Below are 10,205 nucleotides of genomic sequence, written 5' to 3' on the forward strand. Positions count from 1 at the left end.
TGTACAGTCAGAGGAAAGGATAATGAAATGATAAATGTATGGATACTGTAGATTATGATGGATGTAGACAATTTTAGTTAGAAGATAATAAGAGAGGTGTATGTAAGAATTGTACCTGCTGCATTGTTCTGAGAAAATATTCAGGTTGCAAGGGACCTAGACTAGAGTGTGTTACAACTACAAATGCATATTACGGTTTTGTAAGTAATGAAAAAGAACTATATTTTACATTAGGGTGCATTTGAATGAAGAAATACTACATATTGGCCACAAAATCATATGTTACCAGATTATAAACCTATATGTCCATACACTGACTTGAGGGGAAGAATCGGATCAGCCATAAGTGCCAGCCTTTTAATCTACAGCCGATAAAACTCACATCTGGTGTTCCTAGGGCAGACTAGGAGGTAAAGGATTAAAGATACTTATAGTCTGTACAAAGGGGAAAATTGTATTGCCTTATTCCACTTATAAGACATTGTATCCCAGATACTGACAGTACTGTGACCAGTAACCCAGTAAATGGGGGCACAGAACAGTAAGATGCCTACTATAGGCAAATCTATGGATATAATGAAAAAGAGAGAAGGTAGTAAAGCTCTTAAAAGAATTCATAAAGTACTCAAGAGAGCAGGATTTCCCCCAGAAGGGACATTAGACTTAGAGAAATGGTATGGGTTTTATTTGAATAATAAAGAATGGATAAAAAGGCTTGGCTATGAAGGTCAGGTCAATGTGTGGATATGCTAAATGTATGTTTGATCCTGCGCAGCTGAATGAGTGAGATGTGCCCCTCCCTTATTCTGTGTAAAAGATTTCAGTGTGTTGAGATAAGAAGCACTCTGTTTTTTGTTATCTGACAATGTATGTAATGCTGATAAAATATGTCCGGAGTGCTGAGTGATAATAACATGTTGAGGCTAACTTGTATTTAGTCTAATGCTGGGACTTGTAGTTCCACAGCAGTAGGCTGGAAGGTTTCAGCTGATTTTTCTTTCTCTGTATGTGAGTTTTGTCTCCGTCTTACTTCGTGTGAGGGAGATCTGTGTTTGTCTGTCTTGTCTGTTTTTTTTTTTTTTTTTTTGTTTTATAAGAGACATGTTTCAAGGTTAAAGAAGTTGTACATTTTTGTAAATAATATAATGCCTGCCTGCTTAATTCTAAGCTTTTAAAGAGATGCATAACAAGTGTTGAAATGTTTTGGTCTGTCATTACACGATTCAGTGGACGGACAAGTTGGCTGGGGTCCAACAAGCCGTTTCTGTATTTGAACAAAATAATTTTGTTTCTGAAATTTGAGAAAAATAGCTTTCTCTTTAATGAAGTTGAGAATTGTGGGAGTGAGCCTTTACATGAAGATATATATTACAAGCTGTTTTTATCTGTGTGAAAATGGCGCTGATGAATGTTCTCAGAAATAAGGAGGGTTTGTTATGCCCATAAAGAAATTTTACGAGATAAAATGTCGTCTGTGAGCGAGAATTGTGAATATATATTTGTACTTTAAACATGGAAATCACAGAATCTGGAAATATGTGTGAATATTTGGTTTACAAAGAGATGATGAGAAAGGAGTGGCTTTGAACACTCGCCCAGGTCTCGTCACTTTGACATTCCCTGTTTGTGAGATTAGGGACTGCCCCTTTGAGGAAATCAGTTTTTCATTGTATGGAACGCATAGCGTCACAGTTAAGCTACAAAGAGAAACTTTTAAACAAGTGTCGTATTAGCAGCTGTTCAATGTGAATTAATAACAGTTACTGTAATTCCTAGTGAATAAATGTTAATCTCTATGCAAAAGTTTTTTTCTTCACAGAAGCTCTCCAGCTACAAAGCACCCTTTCAATCCAGATTGAATTTATCCAACTTCCAATGAATAGAAGTTTGCAATGTTTTGATCCACAGCTACAACAAACATAAGTAAAAACTAATCAAGAATTTAAAAACCGTAGACTCTGTGTCACTCACCGGACCGTGAGTGCCTCTTCCCGGACATTTAGGAACCGTGGTCGTCCTCCATCCTGAGGGTCTGCGCATGCGCAGCCCTTTCCTATCCTTCAGTGTATGTCCCTTTAACTTAATTGGCAGATCAGGCAACACTCCCTATATTAAGCACCTGTGGTCAACACCACGTTGCCTGATCTTGGAGTCTCATTCCCCATGAGTCTCTGAAGGTGTTCCTGTGTTTCCTCGTGTATTCAGCGCTGCTGATTCCTGTGGTTTCCAAACCACTTCTACCTCTGTGGTTTCCAAACCACTTCTACTCCTGTGGTTCCCATACCACTTCTACCATCAACTGTATCATCGTGACTGTTAGCTGATTCCTATCCGCTGCCTCCGTGCACTACAGTCTTCTAAACCACTTCAACTCTATCTCATATCATTGTGACTGTTTGCTGATTCCTATCCGCTGCCTCCGTGCACTTCAGCCACTCTCCACATCTACTCACCTGTTCATCATCAAGACTGTCAGCTGATTCCTATCCGCTGCCTCCGTGCACTACAGTCTCCAGCTTGCAACTCGTCTGTGTTTCCTCATCGTGACTGTTAGCTGATTCCTATCCGCTGCCTCTGTGCACTACAGTCTCCAGCGTACAACTCGTCTGTGTTTCAACATCGTGACTGTGAGCTGATTCCTATCCGCTGCCTCTGTGCACTACAGTCTCCAGCGTACAACTCGTCTGTGTTTCAACATCGTGACTGTTCGCTGATTCCTATCCGCTGCCTCTGGGCACTACAGTCTTCATCTCATCTCTCCCGTGTTTCCCCGAGACTGCTGCTATTATTGCCATCCGCTCCTCTCCGTGATCAACAGTTCCTGGTCTACTCTGCTCACCCGTGTTCCATCGCTATCTGCACCTGCTGGTTGCTACTGGTTACCTCCGTGTGTCCGCAGAGCCCTGCTGCTGCTGCCAGCGCTAATCGTCCATCTACTGCTGATCCGCTCTCCACGCCTTCCCTGTGTTCCGCTGGTCTCTACCCACCTGTCAGCAGTGGATTCGTGTCTCATCCGCTATCCTGCTGCTAGATCATCACCATTCTCCTGGGTCCTCCAAGATTCCAGTTCCGCGTTCTACCGATTCCTGTGGATTCGGGTCCCTGTTGGTTTACTTACCTGTGCGCTGCACCTACTAGACCTCTGCTTCATCCATCCAGGGACTTCTCATCCTGCCGGCCTCCTGCCGCTCAGGTATCGCTGCACTTCTGTCTGACTGCCTGCTTCTGAACCACGGTATGCATACTTCTCATTGACTGTGCTGGTGTATTGCATATCTTGCTGGACTGTGTTGGTTCTCCTCTGGAGTTTGCTCTCCGCTGAGTCTGTTGCCATCATTGACTATACTATCTTGTTCCGGATTACTTCAAGAGACTTTCCATATTTGCAGTGCTGTTCAGTCATTCATATATATATCTATATTGTGCATATTACTGTGGATCGTGTTAAGGTGCCGTGTTTACCCTGTGTTGCAGTCTCTCCCCGTGCACCTCCTCACTTATATATTCTGTGGTACAACTTGCTAGTAGCAGACCACTGATCCCTGTTTCCAGTATCACCTGTTCCAGTATCCTCTCACATAGCAGTGGTACAACTTGCTATCGCAGACCACTGACTCCCCGGATACCTCCACTTGGATTCCATTCCTTCACTCAGACAGCGGTACAACTTGCTATCCGCAGACCGCTGACTCTCATCACCTCCTCGTTTCTGTTGGACATTCCTCCTCACTATAGCAGTGGTACAACTTGCTATCGCAGACCACTGACTACCCTCACGTGTCCTTGTCCATACAGTTCCTCGTGTACTACTACCTCCATATTACCAGTGTTGCTAGTCATAGACTTTCCTGAGCATCTCATCATCTGCTATTTACTGTTCCGTGATCACCCTGCTACCAGAGTACCCTATTACCACCTATATTGCTCTGGTAAGCCTACCACCTGGTGATCCCTGGGTAAAGACTCCTAGTGCCCGTGACACTCTGCTGAGTAATGATTACCTTGTTTTGGAAAGAGATATTAGAGTTTATGTGCTATTCGCATAGCAAATGCATGAACCAGATGGTTTTTCTGTATGTGCAGAAAGCAAAAGGTTTTTATTTTTATCCTCATAAGAATTTTGAGTCAATCAGTGTTGTAAACGCATTCACTGCCATTATTTACTGTGCTATAATAGTAGTATACTGCAAGTCCTTCTTTGTATCGTGGGTATGGTAATGCATTGATGGGAATTCAATGTTTGTACGGAAATGAAAAAGATTTAAGACTTTATGAGCTATTATCTGTGTTTTTGCATTAGCATTTCTGGGTGATAGTAAGACATTTACACTCTCCACTGAGCAAAACCAAATGTTTAACCAATTTTAAGCTAAAGCAACTTCAGCACCAGCACTGGCTTTGCCAGATTGTGACAGAGCTACTTAAGCACACAAAGTTTAAGGCTTCACTCACAATAATGCCCAACATCGCAGACTGTTTAAGACCAGATTCCTCAATGGCCTTTCTGAAACATATTGTCAACAATTGTTCCTTATAAGACCAGAAGTAGTAACAATGGAAATGCAATCCATGCTCCAAGTCCTAGAAGGTATAGAAGACCGGGAAAAGGAGAAGCAGAGGAAAGTCAAAGACAAGTCCCAAACCGTTCATGTGGTCCAAGAAAATCAAGACTGGAAGGTTCGTACAGACACAAGAGGTGCACCTGAGCAATAAATAAAGGAAAAAGGAAATATGACTCTGCCAGAAATGAAAAAACAAGGAGTTTGTTTCTTTTGCAAACAAAGAGGCCACATGAAAAGAGATTGCATTAAACATAAGAAATGGCTGGAAAGAAGAAATCAACAAGCTACAGACCAACAACTGGCATAGGAAATTGGCACTCCAACGTACCTCCGGCTCACATATAACCAAACTCTGAAAGATGACTTAACTAAAGGCCTAATGAATATCATATTACCCAATGGTCAAGAACGTGAGTGTCTAATTGATACTGGAGCAAGCCACACTGTATTAAGAAAACAGGAGGTACCTCAACAACTATTAACAGAAATTTATTTACCTGCTACAGGCCTAGCAGGAAAAGAAGTAAAACTAACAGAAAGTAAACCAGTTACACTTTTAGTAGGTGAAGAGACAATTGAAGTACCAATACAATTTCTCACTTCCTCATCTTGTCCCTATAATCTGTTGGGAGCAGATGTACTTTCAAAGATACAAGCCAGCATCAAATACACCCCAACTGGAGTAAAACTAACAAGTCAACTCCCATCTCCAGTCCAAGAAGAGCTTACAGCAGCAATCTAGATGCTAGAGCAGATGAGCACATGTCACAAGGATAAGACTGTTAATCTACCAGATTGGCTGAATATAGTACCAGACAAGTTATCGTCCAAAGGAAAACAGGATGTGGGTACACCTAAAGTAAGTCCTGTAAAACTGACACTAAAGCCAGGAACACATCCTGTCTCAATTAAACAGTACCCACTTGCTGCAGCTCAAACCAAAGCAATCTCAGAACAAATACAAGAATATCTACAAATAGGGGTGTTAAGAAAATGTCACTCTCCTTATTCTACACCCCTATTCCCAGTAAAGAAACAAGATGTTGGACAAGGGGGTGCAATACTGGATGGTTTATGACCTAAGAGAGGTCAACAAAAGACTTCTGATCAACACTCCCATTGTACCCAACCCCCACACTTTGCTTAATCAGATACCACCAAATGCAAAATGGTTTTCAGTAATCGACTTGGCAAATGCTTTCTTCTCAGTCCCAATCACAGAAGATAGTCAACTCCTTCTAGCCTTCACCCATGATGGAAACCAATATTGTTGGACAAGACTCTCTCAAGGAGGAGCCACAAGCCTATCAGAATTTTCAGAAGCAATGGCACTAATTCTCCAAGGATGGAGGCCTATCAATCCAACTACTCAACTTATTCAATATGTAGATGATCTCATGATGGCTGCGGAAGCTGAAGAAGAATGCAAAGCAGAAACACTGTCATTACTTTGTTTTCTGGCCGAACAAGACTGCAGAATATCACAAAGCAAGTTGCAACTAGTACAGGAAAAAGTAATATTCTTAGGACATTGTATCTCTGCAGGAACCAGACATCTTACAACTGAAAGAGTTAAAGTTATACGAGACATGAAGACACCAAAAACAGTCAAAGAAATTAGAGCCTTTTTGGGACTCCTCGGATATTGCAGAGAGTGGATTCCCTCAGCTTCAATTCTTATGCAACCACTGTATGAATGCTTGAGGAAACAGGGAACAGAACCGCTCAATATAACTGAAATAGAGAATGCAGTGCAAGCCCTGAAACATGCTATCTCTACTGCACCAGCACTTGGACTACCAGACTATCTGAAGCCTTTCACATTGTTCTGCCATGAGCAGTCAGGACATGCTCTAGGAGTCCTCACACAGAAACATGGAACGAAGCAAAGGCCACTGGCCTATTATTCTGCACAACTCGATCCAGTTATAAGAGGTTCTCCATCATGTATACAAGCAGTAGCAGCAGCAATACTGAAAGAAAAGGTAGCAGATATGGTATTGGACCATGCACTTATTATTCAAGTTCCACATACAGTCACAGAAATTCTTAATCAAGCAAAAACAAGACATTTGTCTGCAGCTAGACTAACTAAATATCAGGTAGCCTTGCTCAGCGCCTCACATGTAACAATTACCAGATGCACAATCCTCAATCCAGCAACCCTGCTCCCCATTGATGATTCAGAAGAGAGGAGTAAGGGGAGTCGCAAAGAAGATGAATCATCAGACAGGGGATATGAGGACCTGAGTGAAGCGTCTGAAGAAGAAACTGAAGAAATACACACACAAAAATTTTCACATGATTGTTTGGAACTTATGAAATTAGAGACTTCAGCGTTGCATAATGTCACTGACACACCACTTTCAGATGCAACCCTAACTCTTTATGTAGATGGATCTAGATACTATGTGGATGGAGTTCCATATACAGGTTATGCCATCACAACTGAGGAAGAGGTGCTTGACTCAGGAACACTGTCTAATGGAGCATCAGCACAAGAAGCAGAATTATTAGCTCTAACTAAAGCTTGTGTATATGCAGAAGGACAAAAAGCCAATGTATATACAGATTCACGTTATGCCTGGGGAGTGGCGCATGACTTCGGTCCCATTTGGAAAAGCAGAGATTTCCAAGAATCAAATGGAAAATCCATCAAACATGCAAACTTGATTAATGAACTGTTTAGAGCATTGGAACTCCCTAAACAAGTGGGAATTATAAAGGTTCAAGCTCACACTAGAGAACAAACTCCAGAAGCAAGAGGAAATAACTTTGCAGATCAAGCAGCAAAAAAAGGCAGCCCTCCAACCAAAGAATACTACATTTCTTGTAGACTCAACAGAAGGTGACACAGACAAATTTCAATTCCCAGACCTACAAAGCCTTAAAGACTTTCAGAAACAAGCAACAAAGGAAGAAAAGAATAAGTGGGAAAAAGAAGGTGCACAGCTTGATGAGCAAGGAATATGGTCAAAAGAAAATAAATGGTGCCTACCAAGAGCCTTATACCCAGTAATGACTCAGATTGCACATGGACAAGTACATCATTCCAAAGAGGCAATGACTAATAGGGTATGGAAAAATTTGATTGCCCCTGGATTTAACTGTGCGGACACAAACTGTGTGGCAGCTTGCTGGATATGTGGAATACACAATTTAGGGCAAAGAGTAAAGACCCCAAAGGCTTTCTATCCCTTTCAGAGACTTCAGATCGACTATATACAACTTCCTAAATGTGGTACCTACGAGTATGTGTTAGAAGGAAAAGCTACTGCTAAAAATACAGCAAAGAAATTAATCTCAGAAGTCATCTATAGATATGGCATACCTGAAGTTATTGAATCAGATAGAGGTACAACCTTTACAGAAGAGATAATGAAGCATGTAATGAAGAACTTGGGAGTATCACAAGCTTTTCACACTCCTTATAGGCCACCAGCAGGTGGGAGGGTAGAAAGGCTTAATGGTGACATTAAATTAAAACTACAGAAAATGATGCAAGAAACCAAAAAGACTTGGTTAGAATATTTACCAATAGTTCTGTTTAACATTAGAACTACACTTATGAAGAGACACAGGTTTAGCACCAAATGAGATACTGTTTGGCACAGCACAAAGAACAGGCTGTTATTTTCCATAGCAACTACAGCATGTACGTGGTGATTTGTTGAACTATGTTGCTTTATTACAGAAACAACTAACTGAAATACATGGTCAAATGTTCTCCTTCATTCCAGACCCTAATTTTGATACAGGTACCCATAAACTGCTATCTGGTGACTGGGTGGTCATAAGAAAGCACATCAGGAGACGTCTTGAACCCAGATATAAGGGTCCTTATCAAGTCCTGTTGACGACTCCCATGGCAGTGAAAGTACAGGAAAAAGACACCTGGATTCACGCATCACACTGCAAAGTCTTCAAATCAGGGGAGTCTTGTTCTGATAAATAGAAATGACTGTCTTATGGTATTGATATGTCTTACCAGAATATTTGTGCCTGAAGTAGGGGTCAAGGCCTCCCTGACCCAGTATGAAACAGACAGATAAGTGACAAATTGCCTATGTCACTGTGAGAAACAGAAGGGGAAGGAGTGCTCAACAATTTGCACTCATAGGAGAATAAACTTTGAAAATGCCTTTGTGAATACATAACCTCATTGGCAAAGTTGTCAGCAATGATTCATTTTGAATATTGGGAATATTGCCATTAGTAGCAAAGGGTTTGGCAATCCAGCTCATTGTATATGTGGTAGAGAAAATTGTTATATGGCTGATTAAGAAATTACTGACACTTGATTGTTGTTCCTGCAGGAAAAATAATGAGCTTCCAGAACCAGTAATGATCACAGAAATTTCTACAAGTTTAATGTCTGAGACAAACAGTGAACATTATCAGCAATGGTCAACAATCAAACCAAAAACCTGCACAGTCTGCAACAAGAGATTGACAGTGACCATCGAGAAACCAGAATGAAAATTGATGTCCTATTCATTAGTGGGACATATTTGTTAAAGAATCTTATTCCATATAGAAAGCAATGAATATCTTGATTCATCCATTGATACTAATTCTTCTTGTACTAACTATAATGATTATATGGAACTGCTACTTAAAATGTAATACAAGAAAGCTTTTGAATAGATATCAGCAAAGTATTCCCCTCTATGCACCGAGATAAAACATTAAGTAGGGAAAGAAAAGTTATGGTGATAAAGTACCAGAGATATGTGCTTAATGAATTCTTGTTCTAATCATATGGGGTCCTTATGATACCATATGTTTAAATGTAGGTACTAACTGTCTTCTGCTGAGTATCGCCATGACTGATAGGTAGAGGTTAATAGTTGATATTTAATCAAAGAGGGGAATGTTAGAGTGGAATTGTATGATTATTGATTTAATATCTATCATGTGCTAAGCTTTAGATGCTAATATGTTATGCTATGACTTTAAGAGAAATTAAGCAGATATTATTTTCAGTTTAAAAAGACAAATTATTCAAGGTTGGCCACGCAGCGCCATGTTCCCATCAACGAAAACATTCCAAGAACATGTAGCAACGTTCTTGATAAGATAAAACCCAAGGACTCAAAGATGGGGGCAGCACAAGGATATTGGCGAAAAGCCTGGAAAGAGATAACACACAAAGAAGAAAGAGTTGTTTGATCTTTGATGTAAAACTGAAATATATATTGTTAATTGATTTTCTCTCATTATTTTACTGTCTTATAATTGGTTGTTCAGAATCTATACCCCTAGACTTACATGTATAAAAATAAGCGCTGAAGTGGTCTCAAATTGGAACAGAATAAAGCTGCTCAGCATTATATCATACAGGTGTTGAGTATTTTCTGTTCACCAGTCGACTGAAAACAAAGAAAGATCTGACTGACATTGAAGGTGCTTGATAGAAGTATCGGTGAACCCCGATACCCCAACAGGTCCGACTCAGCCTCCCCATCAGGGTTTACGCACATAGCTTTGTTCAGCAATATTGGCTGCAGAGTTTCCAAATTTACGCTTGTCTGCATACTTAGTCTACCTGTCACTTTCCTCCCCATACCCAGTTGCTTCACTAGGCAGGTTCCCGATTCTTGGCCCCCCATATTAATCTTCATATGGGGTGGCTCAAGGATG

At 40.7% G+C, this 10,205-nt stretch overlaps 1 long non-coding RNA gene across 1 annotated transcript; it reads left to right on the forward strand.

Annotated features, from left to right (window-relative positions):
• The first annotated feature begins 6 nt into the window (after nucleotides 1-6).
• On the forward strand, nucleotides 7-9,900 carry LOC142112138 (uncharacterized). Its single transcript, XR_012681174.1, has 2 exons — nucleotides 7-1,923; nucleotides 8,303-9,900. It is a non-coding gene; the product is annotated as an uncharacterized LOC142112138 (long non-coding RNA).
• Nucleotides 9,901-10,205: the final 305 nt, after the last annotated feature.

Source organism: Mixophyes fleayi, unplaced genomic scaffold (assembly GCF_038048845.1).
Source record: "Mixophyes fleayi isolate aMixFle1 unplaced genomic scaffold, aMixFle1.hap1 Scaffold_100, whole genome shotgun sequence".
In the NCBI taxonomy this organism is placed as follows: Eukaryota; Metazoa; Chordata; class Amphibia; order Anura; family Limnodynastidae; genus Mixophyes; species Mixophyes fleayi.